The 14,801-nt window shown below is 39.8% G+C and overlaps 1 pseudogene; it reads right to left on the bottom strand.

Moving 5' to 3' along the window:
- Window positions 1-456: 456 nt before the first annotated feature.
- The window catches only part of LOC132144311 (zinc finger protein 658-like), a 34,624-nt pseudogene continuing 20,279 nt past the window's right edge, over window positions 457-14,801 (bottom strand).

Genomic DNA, 14,801 nt, shown 5'->3' with positions numbered 1-14,801 from the left:
CTAAAAAACAACTTATTTTAAAAACGAACACTTGAATTTACATTAGCGTAATACAAACTACAGTAAATGACAAAAAACAGCTTCGGAAAAAAGATATTTGAAGGGTAATTTAATTGTTTAGTTGGTCTCGCGTCCCATTGAATAACATGGGGAGGCGGGGTTTATACTAGGACCACTCACCAGGGGGCGATCGAGACGTTTTGGCTTCACTTTTCAGGGCTTGTGCGGCACGCTTGGCGCGCACGCACACACAAGGGCATCATTTATGGTGCGGTGCCCGGGCAGCAGTTTGGGGTTCGGTGCCTTGCTCAGGAGCACCTCAGATGTGGTATTGCCGGCCCAAGAATCGAACCCACAACCTTAGGATTAGGAGTCCAATTCTCTATTCACTAGGCCAATGACTTTCCATCATGCATTTCACCACATAAAACATGCCTTATGAAACCTAGGCAATCATATTATTGTAGTATTTTATTTGGATGATTTTTAATAGTTCGGTCTGGTTTAAAATTATTGCTCTACTCTGTCAAAAATGACATTATATACAGAACTTGGATCAATCCACAGCATTAAAAATTTCACTGCCACCTACTGGCAGTAAGAACTCAATGAACACTTTCAGGACAAGCTGACATGTTTTTTTCTTTCCCATATTGACTGATGAAAGTCACTCTGATGATTCTGGAGCAGTTTGTTCTTTAGCGTGTTTGTTCTGGTGGGTCTGGAAACTACCTAAATAAGCGAATCTCTCGCTGCAGATGGAGCAGGAGTAAGGTTTCTCTCCTGTATGAACTCGCTGATGGACCTTAAGGACGTCTGATCGAGCAAACGTCTTTTCACACTGTGAGCATTTGAACGGTCTTTCTCCAGTATGAGTCCTCTTGTGCTTTTGTAAAGTATCAACCTTACTGAAACTCTTTCCACAGACGCTGCAGTGATATGGTTTTTCTCCGGTGTGGACTCGCTTATGAAATACAAAATGAGATGGATTGGAAAAACTCTTCCCACAGTGGGAGCACAGATATGGTTTCTCTCCAGTGTGAATCCTCTCGTGATTGTTCAGATTAGATCTTTGACGGAATCGTTTGTCGCAGTGTTTGCACTGAAACGGTTTCTCACCAGTGTGTATCTTTTGGTGTGACTTTAGAGAGCCTAAGTCTGTGAAGGCTTTCCCACATTCACTGCACTGATACGGTCTCTCATTAGTGTGCAAACGTATATGTTTCTTCAGATGAGATCCATGATTGAAGCTCTTCTCGCAGTGAGGACACTTGTATGGTCTTTCTCCTGTGTGGATTCGCTTATGAGCATCAAGATTTCCTTTGGTGCTGAAATACTTGTCACATTCACTGCAGTGGAAAGACTTTTCACCGTGAGTCTTTAAGTGAACTTTTAAACTAGAACGAATGAAAAAAACCTCCCCGCACTGTTCACAGTGATACTCCTTCCCGCTGTGCTCTTTCCAATGAAGTCTCCTCTCTTCTGCGGTAGGAAAGCTGATTTTGCATCTCCTACAGCTAAAGCTTTTCTGTTCTGTGTGTTTTCTCTCGTGTCTCTTTAAATGACCCTCTGAACTCAGTGTTTTTCCACAGGTGCTGCAGGAGAAACTCTTGACCGTCAGCTGCTCTTTTGATGTTAAGTCTGTCTCTCCATCAGAAGATGAACAGCCTTTATCATCTGAAATGAACAAAATTATAATAAATTCTGGGTTTTAAAACATATGAAGTATTTGTGTGAAAATCTGCGGGTTAATTAAATAAACCCATGCACAGACATATTGAAAAATGAATTTGGAAATGCAACATCCGCCTCCCATTTCATCATATTTTACAATGTCATTTTACAGTATAATACTGCTATTAGGGCTGTGACGGTTGCCGTGACAACCGCGTCACTGCGGTGGTCGGTTGCTACCGCGGTTGTCTACTGCCACCGGCGGTAGTGCACGTGGCGTCACAAACATAATACAAAGTTTTGTATATAAGTGTAATAACTGTAATAGTTGCAAATTCTAAGTCTATGGTAATTAACAAATTACCTCAAACACAGCGTTTCCTTTAGATTGGCAGATTTGAGCGCGGGAAAATACAGTTTATACATTCAACAAATTAATTTAGTGTTGGGCGATGGATCTTGTTGGGAAAGCAAATACCACATCACCGATCTGGAGTCATCTGCATTCATGTCACCCATCAGCGTTTACACAAGTTCTCGTGATCGCAAACGCTGGCTGGTCAGGTTTGGTGAGGCTTTCTATAAACTGGCTAAATACAAACGAGACAGCGATAAATAAAAGATGGTAACAAGAAATATGGCAACGATTCCTATTTCAAAGAGGTGCAGATGAGGAGTTACTGAGCTTGCTTGGTGGCGGAAAAGTAAACCAGACGCAACAACCGCGTTGCGACAGGTTTAGTCTGTCTAGTGTCTATACAGGACATATGAACTCCGTGTCAGTAGCCTACATCACAGACCGGACGAGGATTTATCATGTCGTGTTGTGCTGCATCCAGTGTAGCATCACTGATTATAATGAGTATTTTCTCGTGTTGCGTCGCTCGCGTCCGTTAGGGTGAATTTAACTTTCTTATTTAGGCTACTTTCTTGTAGCCTAAATAAGCATTATTTATTTGATATTTATTTTAGTGTTTTGCAGGTGGCATTCACTGACAGAAGTGCTCAAATAAACACTAACTGACGAGTTAAATAGGATGTGTTAGATGAGTGAGACAGTGCTGGGCTGATTTCTAGACGTGCATATAAATATATCCTGTATATAATATATATAAAATATATTACATGCATGCACAGTTTAAGTCAGCTTTAATCACCTTTTTTGGTAATTCCATGAATTAACTGACCACGACACTGCTTGCATATAGTTTATTTCACAGTTTGATATGAAAGGATACGCACAAAGGAAGCGCGCACCGCCTTTGAGCACAGGACCGTCCGCGCTCGCTTAACTTACACCTGATAATAAAGTGAAGTGGAGCGCGTGTCTGAAACGTTTCCTGTTCAGTCATTCTGCGAGTCTGCGACTGAATAAATTCACTTCTTGTCATGAGAAAAAGTGACAGAAGCAGCAGTTGTGAGTGGGTGGCCATCCCCGCCCCTACGTAAAATAATTTGAATAAGTTAAACTGGAAAAAGATTATCGCCTTGGTTAACGAGCAAATTTTGACACTAATATATATAATTTTTTTTTTTTTCAAACACCGCGCCACCGGCGGTTGTTGGTCCATGATTACCGCGGTGGTAAAAATCAGCCACCGTCACAGCCCTAACTGCTATCACAATGTTTTTCTTTTATTAGTATATATATATCATAAAAAAAGTAAATTAAATTAGATTTTTGGTCAAATTAGGCTGCCTTACAAACAGGCACAGCAAATCTGTCTCTTACAAAACACATTCTAGCTCTCAAGAGAGGAAAAATATAATCCCAAATACCTCAGAAAATCTTTACTCAAACCTGATCAGATCATCAGAGACCATCAGCCAATATGAACCTGATCCTGGAGAGAGTCTGCTGACATTCAAGTGTTAGAGAAACATCAAACAGTCATAAAAGGAGAAACAAACCTGGAGGGATGAAATCTTCATCATCATCACTCTGATCATCATCCTCCCCATTATTCTCCTCCTCCTCCTCTTCCTCATCAGTGTGTTGTTGTTGTTTCTCTGCGGTGGTTTCTTCTCCTCTGCTCTCGATCAGGTTCCTGCAGTCCACCAGTTTGACGGAGCACATCTTCAGCGGCGTCTGCAGCATCTGCTGTTCTCCAGCGTTACAGTCAGAGGTTTGATCAGTGGATTCATGATCCTGAGCGTCAGTATAACAGAGTAAAGTGAGGCTGAGCTCTGAGTCCTGTGTGTCTCTGGATCTCTGATCTCTGACGCTCCAGACTGAATCCTGAGCTTCTGTCCCATCAGTCTCACGCACCCAAACCTGCTCCACATCCTGACAAACACAATCAGCTTATCAATACAGAATCATATGTCCATTGATTCGGACAGTCATGGATCAACTTTGAAACGTTAAGGTATAGTTCATCCTAAAATGAAAATTCTGCCATTAATTACTCCCCCTTCATGTCATTTCAAACCTGTAAGCTCTTTGTTCATCTTCAGAACAGATATTAAGATATTTTTGAAAAAATCCGAGAGCTTTCTGACCATCCCATAGACAGCTATGCAACTTAAATGTTTCCAGGCCCAAAAACACAGTAAGAACTTTGGTTAAACAGTTCATGTGATATCAGTGGTCCAATTACAATGTTATGAAGCTATGATAATACTTTGTTTCTACTGTTTCGAAGCAGTAAATCAACATCCCGCTCAACAGCCATAGCTTCAGTCGCTCTGAATCATTTACTTGCTCTAAATCGTGTATATACGAAGTCTGAAAGGTAAGCCTTTTAGCCGTCAGCATTAGTGAAGTACTTTTACAAACTCTCACTGGTTTCTCACAAATCAGGTATCCAGGAAATGCATGCTTTAGCACCATTTGAAAGGCTACCATTTGGTTTCTCCCAAGGTTTTTTTCTCCATTCTGTCACCGATGGAGTTTCGCTTCCTTGCCGATGTCGCCTCTGGCTTGCTTAGTTGGGGACACTTCATCCATCGCGATATCGTTGACTTGATTGCAAATAAATGCACAGACACTATTTAACTGAACAGAGATGACATCACTGAATTCAATGATGAACTGCCTTTAACTATCATTCTGCATTATTGACACACTGTTTTCCTAATGAATGTTGTTCAGTTGCTTTGACGCAATGTATTTTAAAGCGTTATATAAATAAAGGTGACTTAACTTGACTACAACAAGATGTAAAGCACAATCAATGCACATGTTACAATGTAAAAACCTTCACTTAAAACATAACCGACTGTGTTTACTAGAATACTTGCAAAGACAATTATTTTGAGATAATTTTGTGTGTTATGTGTTCATTCAGAAGTTACGATACACGAAAGATGAATTAATTTCTGTGTACGCGCATTGTCTGAAATGCTGTTCTCAGCACGTGCTTTGAACGAGTGAGCACAAGCTCCGAATGCGTGCGAATGGTTTAAAACTCTTAAATCGCCAAGATTTAGAAACAAGTGCAAATGATCAACTACGATCCGTTTCACCCCTTCAAGCATGTGAACAACGCGAATCAAGTTGGGAATTTTACATCATGATAGCCCGTTGGGCAGGGCGGTGATATATTTTGGAGCCCGACTGAAAACACAATAACTCCAGTGATGTCGAAGGTAAAGTGCGTGCAGTGGTCATTTTTGATGCAATCGACAAGTTTGAATTCACCTTTTGCAAAATGTTTTGTCCCTCCTTTTTTAGATCTCATATCACATTGGAAAAGCATTTGTTTTCAATAGAAATTAAGGAAATTAACATTTCCATTGTGATTTTAGACATATAGCTGATGCTTTTATACAAAGTAACTTACAAATGAGGACAATGAAAGGAATCAAAACTAACCAAAAGGGCAATGATTTTCAAGTGGTGATGGTCCTACATCCAGCATGAAATGTCTGTTAGACAAGCTTAGATACAAGCAGCTATTGTCAGACCATTATTATTGTCAGTCATTAGCATAGCAGTGATATGAAAAGCCATGTATCTGAATGACAGAACCTAGTGATGCCATGTAGACAGAGAAGAGAAGTGGTCCAAGAACAGAGCCCTGAGGCACCCCAGTAGTTAGATGTTGTGATTGGACACTTCACCTCTCAGAGAAATCTTGAAGAAACTATCTGAGAGATAAGACTCAAACCACTGAAGTGTAGTTCCTACTTTGCCAGTAGGGTTGACAGGAGGATCTGGTGGTTAACAGTGTCAAAAGCAGTGGACAGATCCAGCAGGATAAGTATTGAAGATTTGGATTCAACAACTGAGAGCCTCAGTTGAATGTCAACTTCTGAACCCAGATTGGTTGCTGTCAAGGAGGTTGTTCTGTGTGAAAAAGGAAGACACTTGGTGGAACACAACTCGTTAAAGTGTTTTTGCCATGGAAGGAAGAAGGGAAACTGGTCTGTAGTTCTCTAAAAGAGATGGGTTAAGAGTGGGTTTCTCAAGATGTGGGGTTATACAAGCCTATCTAAATGCTGAGGGAAAAACACCAGTTTGAAGGGCTCAGTTTTAAATTAATGTTGATTTAATTCAGCTATAAGGTCATGCTGTGACGTATCGATCTGTTGTTGGACACACAGTAACACATGATACGAATTTGCAGGTTCACCAAACTTGAACTTTGCTACGCAGCAAAATGCTAAATAATGGGCTTGTGTTTACGGTCTAAAGCATTCACATGCCTATGAATGGAAGTGAGTGGAACGAAAATTCTAGTGTGACAGTGGCTTAAATATAACCTTTAACTATTTACACAGTGCAAATAGCTGCTGCCTTCTTTTTGTTTTCTTTGTGCACAAATAGTGTTCACGTAGCTTCATAAGTTTACAGTTAAACCACTGATGGTACATGGACTGTTTTAACAATGTTCTTGCAATAATTCTAAACCTAGGAACATTTCAAATGCTTTGCTGTCTATGGAGGGTCAGAAAGCTCTCGGCTTTCATCAACAATATTTTCATTTGTGTTCCACAGATGAACAAAGGTCTTACAGGTTTGGAATTACACAAAGGCGAGTGATTCATGAAATAACTTTCAGTTCTACGTGAACTATCCCTTTAATAGAAGCTATAACATTTGTACTGGACAAACTGACAGTGACTGAGCTGAAGAATAAATTGAAGATCTGTTCAAACCTCTCTGTTCAGTTTGTCTCCTCTTTCTCTCAGCTTTGCCTCCAGTGAAGCCACCTCTTTCTTCAGCTGACAGATTTCTGTGATGAAATCCTCAATATCCAGCATGGACAGATCAGTTCCTACTGATTTACAGCAGACCACATCCACCTGCGCTTTCATGCTCGACATCTGAACACAAACACATCTGGATTTTTACATATTTATATATTAATTATAAATATATGATTTATGATGAACTGATCAAACAAAAAATAAGAGCATAACTACACAGAACTGAATAAATAAAACTTCTTAATATTCAGAAACATGTCAGATATAAAAAGTATTTGATGAGACTCACCTGTTTAGGTTCATTGTTGAATAGGAATATATTCTTCATAGGAATATCTAAAATCTATCACTTCAATTAAGCTGTATATATTAAACTTAATGCTATAACTTGTATATGACTGAGATTTAATCTATTTTAGGCATCCTTCAAACACTTCCAGCATACTACAAATGTTATATGGTTATATGCTTGACACTTTTATTTTAGGCTAAGCACAGATTTACCATAAAATTTTCTGTAATTACAGTAAAGTGAAACAATGGTAAGTTTATGTTTTGCCTAATGTGGTTTTATTACAAATACCCAAGTTAAACTATGGTTACTTTAGTAAAACCTATGGCTTAATTTAAACCAGATCTGGATAACAAACGCTTCATTCAAGCTCATTAGCGTGCTAAAGGTAACAAAACATAAAGAGTTAAAACACGTACCGAGTCTGTAAACCTCCAACCGTCTTTTCTTCTTCAGTGGTTTTACCGGTGGATTTACTGGACTAAGATGGTCACAGCGCCTCCTACAGTTCGAGAAGTGATAATCTCCAGTCCTTGCACAAACAAACTTTTCCTCCCAGAGGATTCGTTTCTACCAAGTAAATCTCTTACCTTACACAGCAGCATAAATGTTCTTGAAGAACAGTGATGAAATTGATAGTTAAACCATGGCTCTTTCTTGATTAAAAGAAACCGGTCCAGCAATGAAAAAGCAGAGTGTATTTGCCAGACTCTCCTTCATGCATTTCAACACATAAAACATGCCTTATGAAACCTAGGAGATCATATTATTGTAGTATTTTATTTGGATGGTTTTACAGTTCTGTCTGGTTTAACATAAAATCATTGCTTTACTCTGTCAAACATGACATTATATACAGAACTTGGATCAATCCGCAGCATTAAAAAAGTTCACTGCCACCTACTGGCAGTAAGAACTCAATGAACACTTTCAGGACAGGCCGAACAGGTTTTTCCTCAGATTGACTGATGAAAGTCACTCTGATGATTCTGGAGCAGTTTGTTCTTTACAGTGTTTGTTCTGGTGGGTCTGAAAACTACCTAAATAAGCGAATCTCTCGCTGCAGATGGAGCAGGAGTAAGGTTTCTCTCCTGTATGAACTCGCTGATGGACCTTAAGGACGTCTGATCGAGCAAACGTCTTTTCACACTGTGAGCATTTGAACGGTCTTTCTCCAGTATGAATCCTCATGTGGTTTTTTAAAGTACCATGTTTAATGAAACTCTTCCCACAAACGGTGCATTGATATGGTTTTTCTCCGGTGTGGATTCTCTGATGAAATACACAATCAGTTGAATTTGAAAAGCTCTTCCCGCAGTGGAAGCACAGATATGGTTTCTCTCCGGTGTGTGTCCTCTCGTGACTGTTCAGAGCAGATCTTTGACGGAAACGTTTGTCGCAGTGTTTGCACTGAAACGGTTTCTCACCAGTGTGTATCTTTTGGAGTTTGTAAAGGCTTTCCCACATTCACTGCACTGATACGGTCTCTCATTAGTGTGCAAATGTATATGTTTCTTCAGATGAGATGCGTAATTGAATCTTCTCTCGCAGTGAGGACACTTGTATGGTCTTTCTCCCGTGTGGATTCGCTTATGAGCATCAAGATTTCCTTTGGCGCTGAAATACTTGTCACATTCACTGCAGTGGAAAGACTTTTCACCGTGAGTCTTCAAGTGAACTTTTAGTCTAGAATGAATGAAAAAATCTCCCCGCAATGTTCACAGTGAAACTCCTTCTTCCCGCTGTGCTCTTTTGAATGAAGTCTCCTCTCTTCTGCGGTAGGAAAGCTGATGTTGCATCTCCTACAGCTGAAGTCTTTCTGTTCTGTGTGTTTTCTCTCGTGTCTCTTTAAATGATCCTCTGAACTCAGTGTTTTTCCACAGGTGCTGCAGGAGAAACTCTTGACCGTCAGCTGCTCTTTTAATGTAACGTCTGTTACTCCATCAGAAGATGTACAGACTTTATCATCTGAAATGAACAAAATTATCATAAATTCTGTTTTTTAAAATATATTTGAAAAGAGTTTGTGTGAAACTCTGCGCAAGTTTATTAATTAAATAAACCCATGCACAGACATATTGAAAAAAGTAGTTTGGAAATGCAACATTCGTCACCCAATTCATCATATTTTACAATTTAACCCTTATGCGTTGTTGTCTAGGGGGTAAAGTTGAGTCTTATTTTGGCCACAACTTTCTGTGTGTTTGAGCTAATGGAATGATTTTGGTGGCAAATCTTATTTTGACCCATATTTTGGGAAAATGCTTTGAAATTTTTCAAAAACTCAACGGTACACTGTGGGCAAATTCACTAACCTTTCGTTATGTTCGTGGATGAAAACATCCACTAAATTAAACTGCTGTAAAAATCTGATAAATATTTTTTTACATTTTTTTTGCATACATCTATTAATCAACCTCAGTCCTGATCAAAACTACCAAATGTTTTTTTAAAAATCCAAGATTTTAACTCTTTAATTACCAAGTTCATAAATTATGTCACTGATTTGGGACAAAAACACACAAAATTACATATTTTCAATATAAAAAGGGATTGTGGACTGGATATTTTTTTTACCTTTTATCACAGTCTTGGGCATGTCAAAGATTAGTAACAAGATTGGCTTTGATGCATTTATTAAGTTTTTGTGCAGCATTAGATTTTAATTTTTTCTCCCTCATTTACTGTTGGTGTTTTTGCCCCATTGACTTCCATTATAACAACATTATTTGATTGCAAAGCCATGACACCATATAATCATGCATTCTTGATTGTTTGTGGTTTTCCCTTTTGGGAAGAGGTAAAATTTGTTATTATTACAGTTTATCACTAGGTGGGACCATTAACCCTTTAGATAGGCCTGTGCAAAAAATAGGGATGGGACGAAATATCGTTTGACAAAATATCTCGATACAAAACGTGACGAAACGCATCGAGGTCGAAAAAAATGGATCGCGAAATAAAGATAGATGGCACTGCTGCATGATTTGCGTAGTATATAAATAATTTAGTGTATTATATGTGTGTGTATGTATATGGGGCAGACATACAGTCTATGGTGGCAGGCTGGCAGCACTATCTGCTGATCAAGCAGAGTAAAAACCTAAATGAAAAAAAAAATTATATCCGGGGAATGGTGCGGTACGTCGTCACGTCAAGACAGCGCATGTTGCAACAACAACTAACAAATATTAGCATTAGCACCAACTGCCTTGCCCCCAAACAGCCGACCATGGAGTTGAAATTGAGGATGCTCCGCCTGGATACAAGTCATATGTCTGGCAGTATTTTGGCTTTCTCATTAAAAAAGACAAAGACGGCAATAGAGTAACTGACAAGACTAAGACTGTGTATAAGCTATGCCATGCTGTCATTCCGTACACCACATCTAACACATCAAACATGAACCACCACCTTCAACGTCACCATAAAAATGTGAAGACGGCCCCAGAGAAAACGAGCCTACCGAAGGGACAGCTGACCATGAAACAAGCACTGACACCAACTCTACCTCCGTCAAGTCCGCGTGCAAAACAGATAACCAGGCTCATTGACGAATTCATAGCGGACTATATGGCTCCATTTAACATGGTAGAGAACAGAAAATTCATCCAAATGTTCAATGTGCTGGAGCCCAAGTTTAAGATGCCATGTTGAGGACATTTTTCAGAGAAGGTAATCCCGGAAATTTACAAGAAACCAAACAAAGCGTGAAAGAGTATCTAAAAAATGCTGACTGTGTCGCCCTGACCACCGACAGCTGGACCTCGCGTGCAACACAGAGTTATATAACCATCACGGCAGAAGTCATCAACGAGAAATGGGAGAGAAAAAGCTTTGTGTTGCAAACTCGTGAGCTAAGTGAAAGTCATACTGGTGTTAACATAGCTCACGTGTTGTGTGAGTGAGTGGGAGCTAACGAGGCCACAAACAACCATTGCTTGTGTCACAGACAACGCGAGCAACATGGACATTGCTGTGAGAGAGAGTGGTCTCCACCCTCACATCAAGTGCTTAGCGAATGTTGTGAATCTGGCCAGTAAGCGAGGCTTGGCTGTATCCCGTGTCGCGCGCCTTCTTGGTCGTGTGCGAAGAATAACTTCATTCTTTCACAAGAGCACCATGGCCACCGCCGTCCTGATCAACAAGCAAACCCAGTTAGAGCTGCCTCGGCATAAACTTATCACCGATGTCCAAACCAGGTGGAATAGCACATACGACATGCTGGCGCGCTACCTGGAGCAACAAGCAGCTGTCTCAGCAGCGCTGAGCTGCCCAGGAATCCGAAGGAATGCGAGAGAAATTGACACTCTGGATAACAGTGATATATCAGATGTCGAGGACATAGTGAAACTGCTTAAGCCACTGAAGACAGCCACAACAGTTGTCTGTGATGAAAAAGAGCCCACTGTTTCACTGATAATCCCACTGAAGTTCATGATCGAGCAAAGCATGTCACCAGACGAAAAAGACACACAGACCATCACCAACATGAAAAGCGCCATTCTACTCGACATCTCGGACCGGTACTCTGGGGACTGTAATGACATGCTGCAGGAGTGCACTGCGCTTGACCCACGATTCCGAAGCCTGTCCCATCTGAATGATGAACAACACGAGTCCGTCTAGGCCCGAATATGTGAAAAAGCTTCAGCACTTCATGAGCAGCGCAACCAGGTAGGCTAACTTTTATTGAAAAGAAAAATGAGGTGCCCTGCGCGTGTGTGTAACTCTGTATGTGTAGGCCAGAGCCCGAAAACTTATTTCTCATATTTTTGTTTTGTTTTTTTATTAGTCGATGAGAGAGAAAGAGAGAGAGAGAGAGAGAGAGTCTCTGTGTGCGTGTGTCTGTGAGAGAGGGAGGGAGTGAAGGATTGAAAGACAGAAATGTTTGAGCTAGTTTTTATTTTTTTTCAGACCAGTGACATAGATGAAAGAACCACTAGGGCCAGTGCTTCAACATCAGGGGCAGCAGCAGAGCAGGCCAGGGTCATGGTTGAGGCAGCACAGGGAGCAGAGCAGAGCCAGTGGAAGGAGAAAGGCAGATGCAGGACGTGACACAGCCTCCCCCACCAAAAAAGACAGCGTTAGAGGATCTCCTTGGGAGCTCCTACACTACTGTTGTTGAGACAGTGCAGTCCAGCAGAGGGATTGAAATGGAGATACTCTCCTACAGAAATGGGATTCCTATCCCACTCAACAGTAGTCCACTTGAATGGTGGAAAGTTAATGCATATGCTTACCCCATACTTGCCCCCCTGGCCAAAGTCTTTGCATTCCTGCTACGTCAGTGCCCAGTGAGCGTGTCTTTTCCACAGCAGGAGACATTGTGTCTGCTCAAAGATCACTGATTACACCAGAACATGTTGATATGTTAGTTTTTTTGAAGAAGAACCGGTCCTGAGATAACTTAACCTAGGATTAGAGCAGCACTAAGGGAGTGTTCTTGTTTGTGTTTGGCCAGTTAGGCCTTGTGTTTCCCTGTGTGCAGCTGAAACAAAAATAAATAAGTTGTTGTTATACAGTAATATTTTCTTCTTTTTCTTTCTGTTTTGATATCGTATCGTGACGTATCGTATCGTGACCCTGGCATATCGAGGTGCATCGTATCGTGAGTTTAAGTGTATCGTCCCATCCCTAGCAAAAAAAGGCTTAGTTTCTGGCTTGTATATGGAGTATGACAGCAAATTATAGTGTTTTTGTGTGTGATTCTTGATTGTTGGTGGTTTTCCCTGTTGGGAAGAGGTAACATTTGTGATTTTTTACAGTTGATCACTAGGTGGGAACATTAACCCTTTAGATAGGCTTGTGCAAAAAAAGGCTTAGTTTCTGGCTTGTATATGGTGTTATATGGAGTATAATAGCAAATTATAGTGTGTGTGTGTGTGAGTGAGAGAGAGAGAGAGAGAGAGAGAGAGAGAGAGAGATAGGGAGAGACCTTTGTGCACTTACCTTGATGTATCTGAAAAAATCCAAATATGCACCTCATGCTCTCAGAACTACATGGGAGTAAACAATAAAAAAAAAGAGTGTGTTTATGCACCTGCTGCCTTCTGATGGTGAAAAGTACGGATGGCCTATGTGTGAAATGCTCAGCTTTTCTTGATGGTAAAGCCAGTTTAAAACTTTAAAATCCTGTAAAAAAATCTACTTTGCATCAAATTTATGAACAATGTATTATGAACCAAAATCCAATACCAACTTCAAATAAACTGCAGCTCGCTGGAGGGGTCAAGCTGCATAATCATTTCTAAAACTTTGGCACAAGTCTTTGGTACACTTTCTCGTGTTGCTTACTGCTCTTCTCACCATTAAATGACCAGCACGATGGCATGCAAGTGTTTAAATCCACGTACTTTGCTTTTGTTTAGTCTATTCGCTTGTTAAGTCTGACTTCATGTAGCAGCGCTTCCGTGTCCAAACGCTCTATCAGTTACCACGAGAAAACAACAAAAGGTGCTAATATAAACTCACAATGTGATAGAATACTAGCGAAAAAGTTATAATCTCCTTTTACTCCATACCGAAGTCCTAGATAGCCAGACAATGAAAATATAAATTAAAAAAAAATATATATATAAATTATTTGTGTTTGGAACGCTGTGAGCACGGAGACTGTAGTGTATCCCGTAAGTTTGAAAGCGTTTAGCTTAAATTATTAATATGAATAAACAGTGCTCATAAACGGCTGCTGAGGTCATATTCTCAAGTGAAGCGAGTTGAGGCCTGGACCCGGAAACAGCGCTTCTTACGTCATCACTTAACAACATAATATACTATGCTGTTATACTCCATATAGCTTCATATACTAGTCAGAAACTAAGCTTTTTTTGCACAGGCCTATCTAAAGGGTTAATGGTCCCACCTAGTGATCAACTGTAAAAATAACAAATGTTACCTCTTCCCAACAGGGAAAACCACCAACAATCAAGAATCTCACACACACACTCACACTATAATTTGCTGTTATACTCCATATAACACCATATACAAGCCAGAAACTAAGCCTTTTTTTGCACAGGCCTATCTAAAGGGTTAATGGTCCCACCTAGTGATCAACTGTAAAATTAACAAATTTTACCTCTTCCCAAAAGGGAAAACCACAAACAATCGGAATGCATGATTATATGGTGTCATGGTTGTGCAATCAAAAAATGTTGTTATAATGGAAGTCAATGGGGCAAAAACAGCCACCAACAACAAATTAGGGAGAAAAAATTAAAATCTAATGTTGCACAAAAACTACAAATGCATCTAAGCCAATGTTGCTACTAATCTTTGACATGCCCAAGACTGTTATAAAAAGTAAAAAAAAAAAAAATCCAGCCACAATTACTTTTATTTTGAAAATAAGTCATTTTGTGTGCCCCCCCCCCTCCCCCCAAATCAGTGACATCATTTATGAACTTGGCAATTAAAGAGTTAAAATCTTGAATATTTAAAAACATTTGGTAGTTTTGATCAGGACTGAAGTTGATTAATAGATTTATGTAAAAAAATGTAAAAAAAAAATTTCATCCCGAACATAACGTAAGGGTAGTGAATTTGAACAATGCACAAGGGAATATTTTTACTTCATGATTCTATAGTTTAGCTATAATTATATCATAAAAGTAATTTAAATAATTTTTTTGATCAAATTGGGCAGCCTTACAAATAGGCACAGCTAATTTGTCTCTCT

This window comes from Carassius carassius, chromosome 7 (genome assembly GCF_963082965.1).
Source record: "Carassius carassius chromosome 7, fCarCar2.1, whole genome shotgun sequence".
Taxonomy (NCBI): Eukaryota; Metazoa; Chordata; class Actinopteri; order Cypriniformes; family Cyprinidae; genus Carassius; species Carassius carassius.
This window is presented reverse-complemented; position numbering and strand designations above follow the sequence as displayed.